Consider the following 7793-nt stretch of genomic DNA (forward strand, 5'->3'; position numbering starts at 1 on the left):
GGACCCACTGAGGTGTTTAAGGAACAGAGAGAATGAAGAGCAGAGGTCACAGCACAAATAGAACAGGCAAGATGAGTCCAGTGATAAGCCACACCTGCTAAGGTGACAGAAGAATGAGGAAATCAATGGCGTGTTGGGTGGGACCCACATACTTTTCAATCAACTAAATAAATGCTTTTCTTGGAGTGTAGGCTAGATGTTATCTAGCCAGTCACTTTTCAACTTCAAGCTGGACTTTCTCACTCTTCTCATGCCTTTTCTTCTCACTTATTTACTTACTAAAAAACTCCACATTTATACTTCATCAGCAATGTGCTATTTAATATTTATTTAGAGAGATCTGTTTGTTGTTCCACTTATTTATATATTTATTAGTTGAATCTTGTATGTACCCTGATCAGGGATAGAACCTGTAACCTTGGTGTATCAAGATAACACTCTGACCAACTTAGCTACCTGCCCAGCCCCAGCAATGTGCTGCTTATGATTATAGTCCCTTAAAGGATTTACAATCATATATGCAACCAACCAAATCAAGGTGAGCCATATACAAATCAGGTGCTGTAGTACTGCAGGAAGGAAATTAGTAATAATGCTTAAAGTTAAAGCTATCAAGGAAGGTATGAAAAGAGAAAGTTGAAATAGCTGATCTCCAAAATCCCTCTGTCTCTTGGTAGTATATAATTGTGCTTGTTCCCATCTTTCCTTTCCAGGCTTCATAACCTTATTTATGTATTAAACAAACACTTGTAAGGGGCTTGCCATACTTCCGGTATGAAGAGACCATATTGAATCAGTAGGCAAAAATCCCCTGATGAAGAAAAGCCGAGGACCAGATGGCTTCACTGGTGAATTTTACCAAACATTTACAGAAAAAGTAACAGCAATACTTCTTAAACACTTCAACGAGAAGGGAAGACCACAACAACCCTAAATAGCCAAAGAAATTCTGACAAGAACCAAGCAGAAGATCTTATATTTCCTGATTTCAAAATATACAATATAGCTATCATAATTAAAATAGTGTGTTATGGGGATAAAAACAGACAAGTAGACTAGTAGAACAAAATCAAAAACCCCAAAATAAATACATGCATGAATTTATTTTGACTAATATTTGATAAGGGAGCCAAAAATACTCAATGGAGAAAAAAAATAGTCTCTTCAATAAATGATACTGGGAAAACTGAATATTCACATGTAAAAGAATGAAACGCAACCCTTATGTTACACCACTCACGGAAATTAACTTGAAATGAATTAAAGACTTAGATGTAAGACCTGAAAACATGAAATACCTAGAACACATAACAAAAAGGTCCTTGATATGAGTTGGTACTGATTTTTTTAGAAATCATGCTTATCAAGAAACTTTATAAGTTGGTAGAAATGCTGTGAACTAGAGACGACTTCCTTTTGCCTCAAACCAATAAATAGCCTTGATGAGCTTGATCTCAGTTCTTCAAACTGGTTCTGACTTCTTAATCCTTCAAAAGGAATTGTATTAAGCAGTAGCAATGCTTTTATATGGAAGAATTCTTTTTGGCTAACTTGAAGCTTCACAAACTCCTATGGGATCTGCCACATGATAAAGGCATAATGAATAAAATGGCTATTCTTCCATCTGCTGTTCATTAATATTAGATCATGTATAAAATATAGCATCTGCCCACTGACATGTTTATAAGATCTTAGTCTAAGCACCACTGAGCTCATCCAAGAATATTGGATGATAGTTATCTGGTTGTCAATATGTCAGTTTTGAAAACCTGGCAGTGATTTAAACCACTTGACTACTGTAAAAAGTTATCTCTTGCCTAGTTGATGAAGACTTGTCAGCAAAGAACTGGAAGTCTCAGGTTTAGTGTTGTTATATCTTTAATACATCACATCTGGTTTCATTGAAAGGTTGATCAGTGAAGGAATCAACTGTTTGCCTTGATTTGATGAAAAATAATTCTCTGGTTTAGGGCTTGGCTTTCCTTTGGAATGCCCCCAGCTGTGGGACAGTGACAGCATCTAGTGTTCTCATAACTCAGATTTTATTGAAGTTTTAAAACTTTTGACTGTGTGCTCTGGTGGAGAGACAGTGGCTCAAAAGGGATAGGAGTCAAACAGGGAAAGATTCGGTTGTGTAGCTTTGGGGAAGGGGCTGAAGGGGCATCCACCAATGCTTCCTGTGTTGAGTCTCTATTCTCTTCTTTTTTTAAAAATTATGGTCAATAGCTTCTAAGTGGTTTTTGAATGTGTATCATTTTAATTTTTTACTATGTAGTAAATAACTTTTTTTTTTTTTTTTTTTTTTTACTGACAGAAAATGAAGGAGTGAATGATTTAGGTGTCCATTAGGTTTTCTTGCAAAGCTCAGACTATTTCTGTGAAATCAGAAGAAAAGAGGCTGTTCAGTGTTCAGTTAGGCTAAAGTGACTCCCAGATCTATTGTCTGAGCTGTTCTGTTCTTTCACTTATTAAACAGCTACTGACGGTATACCATTTATGGCCCCACACTGTGCCAGTTGAGATGGGCATACACAGAAATACTGGCTTTGTACTTGTCATTAATAAACTTGAAATTTAATGAAGACTAAACACACACACACCACTTTTAATAACCTTCACAACCTAGCAGTATGTAAGCAAACACCCAAACAAAGAATTCAAAGAATTGAATAATCAATGGGTAAATTTTATAGAAAGGCTGGCTTTGTCTAGATGGGAAGATGGCTTACTGGATTTACATACTGCAGATTTTCTTGGTCTCATTTGGTTCTAGGACCTTTACCACTTATCTGTTTTGCCTGAGTTTTTGAGCCCAACAGGATGTGTGATCTATGAGGTTCTACCACCTGAGACTGGCCAACTCCATGCCTAGTGTCTCTGGCTCCTACCATCACTTTGATACTTGTATGAACTATCACTGTTAAGCATGGATTCTGGCTTCTTAAGCAACTTTAAAAAGGTCTAAAAGATGCAACCTAGACATGTGGGAGAGTTGACTTTGGCTAAAGAAAACCAAGAGCTGGAAAGAATTTGGGCAGATAAGCACTCTTTCCTTTTCTTCCTCTAACAGGCTCATCTGAAACATAGTTGTTTTGACTAGCCTGTCTGGAGCCATCCTAAGATTCTTCAAACTCATTGTAAAGTAGAGGCCATTGTTGTTATGCTTATCTCATATTGCTTGCCATCTTTTCCTGTCTCACTTTCCTTTTCATTCATTCTTGTCCTGGGATTGCATTTTCCTTGAATAATGTAACACCCTATAATCTTTGTCTCAGTTTTTATTTTCTAGAAGTCTTGGAGTATGACAGAAGAGACAACAATCCTTGTAGAGTATAGAATATAAAAAGGAATAATCTGTATTGAGAACATTTATATTGGCAATAGCCAGGGTCAAATTTTAGAGGGCCATGTTGATAGACGTGTGGATTCTTTGAAGGTTTTTGAGCAGAAGAATGCCACAGTGGAAATTGGAATTTTAGAAGATAGATAAAGTTGGGGTAGAAAATTGAAATGATGGAGGTGGGAAAAACAGGGAGCAGGAAAGCTAGTTATGACTTAAACGTGAGCACAAGTGTAGGAACAAGCTGTAGAAATTAAATGGTAGACAGGAATGTTAAGATGGTTTTAGCCATCTTGGTAAAATAAAAAGCAAGGTCATTCACTAAAAGTAAGAGGAAGATACAGGTTGAAGAGGCAGAGAATGTTAGTATACCTTCTTGAAGTCACACTCATGAGCATCCATGGTCCGGACTGGGTCATGTTGCTTCTTGTTGTGCCTGGCTGTTGGCTGTAAGTCTTTCTGCTCTCCATCAATAGACTTCTAGGACATACACAGAATTTCCCATTTCATGATAGGTTTGTGTGCATAAGCAAATTGCCAAAAGACTGGTCAGATATTTACACAATCTATTCGATTTGGATTTTGTTAGTTTTGTAAATTAGTTTGTTAACAGGTGAATATTAGTTTGTTAAAATTAAAACTACTATAAAATGCTATTTACAGAACATTTTAGTGAACAAACATGAGTCCTATGATTGTACAGTAATTGGCTTTCCTTGCAGAGCCAGGGTGACCACAGAACACTCATGCAGTGTGACATCTGTCTAGACTCTGCCGTTTATGAGAAGGCAGAATTGGGCTCAGCCAGCTACATATTAATCTGGATCCCAAAATGCAGAAGTGTGTACTCAGTTTTGTTTATTTTTAAAACACTCAGCTACATTTAAAACTATTTTGAGTACTTTAAATATTGGCTAGTGATTGAACACTTGGGTCTGTGTTGAAAGTTTCCTGTGTTCAAGATTGTTTTGTTAATGTTCCAAAACATTATGTGAGTGTCGTTTATGTGTTGAAGCAGATAGGCAGAAGTAAACTATCAAACAAACCAGACACGTGAAAACAGTCTTCTAAGGAAAAAAAGGGGATTTGCTGTGCATGACGCTGTGGTTCCCAAAGACTTAGAGTGTTGTTGGGCTAGTGACTCAGGAGGGAGTTTGCTTTTGACTCAGCTCTTAGTCTTTCTGTGGTGGTACAGGCGCCAAGGTGGATCCTTTTTCAAGGGGTGCTGTTCCAATAGCAGTGTCCCATTTGTCTTTAGCATTGAAGGGGCGGTCCTGATGCTTACGATAGGGTGTCATTTTCCTTGCACCATCACAGTGCTCTTGCAGAGATCAAGGCTGACCCAGAGATTAGTGTCTTAGTCGCTTTTTGGCTGTGTTTATTGGTAAAGAGTCAGCTGCTTGTCATCGATAACTAACTGGTTTCAGTTTCATCACAGGAAGATTTGAGCCAGGAACAGCGTTTAGAAATCTATCAAAAACTTGTGGGAGTCTGACTAGTGTCATGGGTGGAAGGGTGAACTGGGTTGGGGGTGTTTTGGAAATAGGGGGAATTTCAAAAGTGGAAGAGCACTATATACTGCTCACAGAAATTAGGGGATATTTCAAAAATGAATATGAAGTGATAAAATATCCCATAATTTTTGTGAGCAGTGTATTTTGAAGTGATAGAGGGTGAGAACAAAGCCATCTCAGCAAGGAAGTGTGAGGTACGAAGAACATATGAAGCAAACTGAATAAGACAGACACTCTTTCACTCATAGACACAGGGGAAAGTATACACTATTAGTTGGCTTCTTTCACATACCAAGATGCCTATGCCAGAAGTTTGAGCCCTGCTTTAAAAACTACCACAAAGTTATGGAGTCTCCTAGGCTTACCTTCTTTCAAATCACTTCCAATCTTTTCACACATCAACTTACCTTCATTCCTGGACCTGCTTGGCTCTCTCAACTTGTCCATGGCCAGTGGGATTCAGTTTTGGTCTATTTATCATGGTTCTGACCTGGCAACCTCATATGATGCTACCTGTAATTGGCGTTGTAATTTCATTCATAGGCTAGAAATTTTCTGTATCTGAGCTGCCCATGACTCAGGACACAGATGTCCAGTATTTATTGCTCCATCAGGCCTGTTGAGAAAAATTTCTTTCTCTGAAAAAAAAAAATCCCTATAAAAAAAAAAACTTGACCAACTAACCAATCAATTGACCCACCCAGTCAAATCTGCAAAGGTCCTCACTATTATGGAGAGTTATCAGAAGTCTCCCAAGGCAGGCTGCCAGCATTACCAAGATGAATAGCCATGGATGGAGTTTCCCAGGCTGAAGCCACTGATCCCTGTCTCAGCTACAGGGAGAAAAATGCAGCTGAGCCACAGGCTGCAGCACAGATGCTTTGTTGGCCTCTGGGTCCTACTAGTGCCAACTTTTTAAGTGACCTTATTATGTCTCTAAATTTATAGAACTGACATATACAAAGTGTCTGAAAGTTGCTCTGCAAAGTACTGGTATTTGCTTTGGGCTTGAGGAATTACCATTCTGTATTTATTTATTTAATATAGAACAGCGGTTCTCAACTTGTGGGTCGCGACCCTGGGGGGGGGGTCACCTAAAGCCATCGGAAAATACATAATGCATATCAGGTATTTATATTCCGAATCATAACTGTAGCAAAATTACAGTTATGAAGTAGCCACCAAAATTATTTTTGGTTTGGGGTCACCACAGCATGAGGAACTGTATTGCGGGGTCATGGCATTAGAAAGGTTGAGAGCCACTGATATAGAAGAAGGAGACAGAAGTGGGACTTCCACCATCACTCTTGACAGAATATCAGTGGCTTCCTTGCTAAATCCAGGGGTGTTTGTTTATTGTCTCTATACTTTTCCATAGGAATTGGTACCATTATCTTTTTCATCATTCCTACCTTTCATCTCTTAATTAGTGGCATATCCTAAAACCTGACCCTTAAAGACTCTTATTTTCTTTCTATACTTTCTTTACTCACTGGATAATGGGGTTATTTTATGAAGTTACCTCTCACCTCTCTGTAGATAATACTTGCCTCCATTTTTCCAGCTCCAGATTGTCACCTGAGTTCTGATACTTATTCATGCCCGCCAACTTAGAGGTCTTATTATTATGAAGCCATTCAGAAATCATTATGTCCTGGGATAAACCTATCTTCTTTTAAAATTTCCCCAGTTTGTTCCCAATTTCATATTTCTAAACCCGGAATATTTTCTTCATCCTTCAGTCCTTATTCACTACCATGTCCCATCAATTTTTTAAAAAAATAATTCTTTACTTATTTTGTTTTCTTTTCCTTCTATTGTCACTGCTACCCTCCAATCCTGATGTTCTTAAATCATTAACCCCTCATCTTTAAATAGCAGACGTATTCTCTCCAAACATTATTTCTACTATGAAGCTCTTGGGTTCTCCATAGCTTACAAGGCAAAGCAAAGCCTCCGAGTCCTGTCTCCTTCCTGACACCATCTCCTGCCTCAGCTACCTGGCTTCTATTTAGTTAAAAGACATCCTTGGGAAGTGAAACACTAGGGAACCTCAGGGAACCAGGTCCCTTCTACCTTTTGGGTCACTTTGAGATTACCACAGTAACAACCAAAAGCATCTTAGTAGTTTTGATTTTCATACTCAGTACCTCCTCAGGGTCTAGGAATTTTATTTCAGCAGGGTGAACCCCTTACATATTATTTTGTTTAAATTCCAGGTGGCGTGCCAGTTGGTATATGAAATGGTGAGGGATTTGGTGACAGAGAGGGCTTTTAAAGCAACGTTTAAGAGAAAGGTTTAGAAGTAGATATCCTCATTGTCAAACTGACTAACCTGGAACCTTAGCTGAATTTTGGTACATCTTTGAATGCATTTTATTCTAGTAAAAATTTTCTGATGAAGATCTTGTGTGAAACAAACTAATAGAAGACAGGCCCTGGCCAGTTAGCTCAGCGGTAGAGCATTGGCCCCACGTGCAGGAGTCCAGGGTTCGATTCCCAGCCAGGGCACACAGGAGAGGTGCCCATTTGCTTCTCCACCCCTCCCCTTGTCCTTCTTCTCTGTCTCTCTCTTCCCCTCCCGCAGCCATGGCTCCATTGGAGCAAAGATGGCCCGGGCGCTGGGGATGGCTCTGTGGCCTCTGCCTCAGGCGCTAGAATGGCTCTGGACGCAACAGAGCGACCTCCCAGAGGGGCAAAGCATCGCCCCCTGGTGGGCAGGCCGGGTGAATCCCGGTCGGGCGCATGCAGGAGTCTGTCTGACTGCCTCCTCGTTTCCAGCTTCGGAAAAATGAAAAGAAAAAAAAAGAAGACCGAATATATTTGTAAATATAGATTCATACATGAAATATTGCTGTGATTAAAAAATTATTAGCTGACCACAGAGACCTGGGAGTAGTATGTGGAAGAGAATTCTGGGGGGAGCTGCTTGCAAATGA

At 39.3% G+C, this 7793-nt stretch overlaps 1 pseudogene; it reads right to left on the reverse strand.

The window, feature by feature from the left end:
- Positions 1-1347: 1347 nt before the first annotated feature.
- On the reverse strand, positions 1348-6454 carry LOC136311659 (progesterone receptor-like; annotated as a pseudogene).
- Positions 6455-7793: the final 1339 nt, after the last annotated feature.

This window comes from Saccopteryx bilineata, chromosome 8 (genome assembly GCF_036850765.1).
Source record: "Saccopteryx bilineata isolate mSacBil1 chromosome 8, mSacBil1_pri_phased_curated, whole genome shotgun sequence".
In the NCBI taxonomy this organism is placed as follows: Eukaryota; Metazoa; Chordata; class Mammalia; order Chiroptera; family Emballonuridae; genus Saccopteryx; species Saccopteryx bilineata.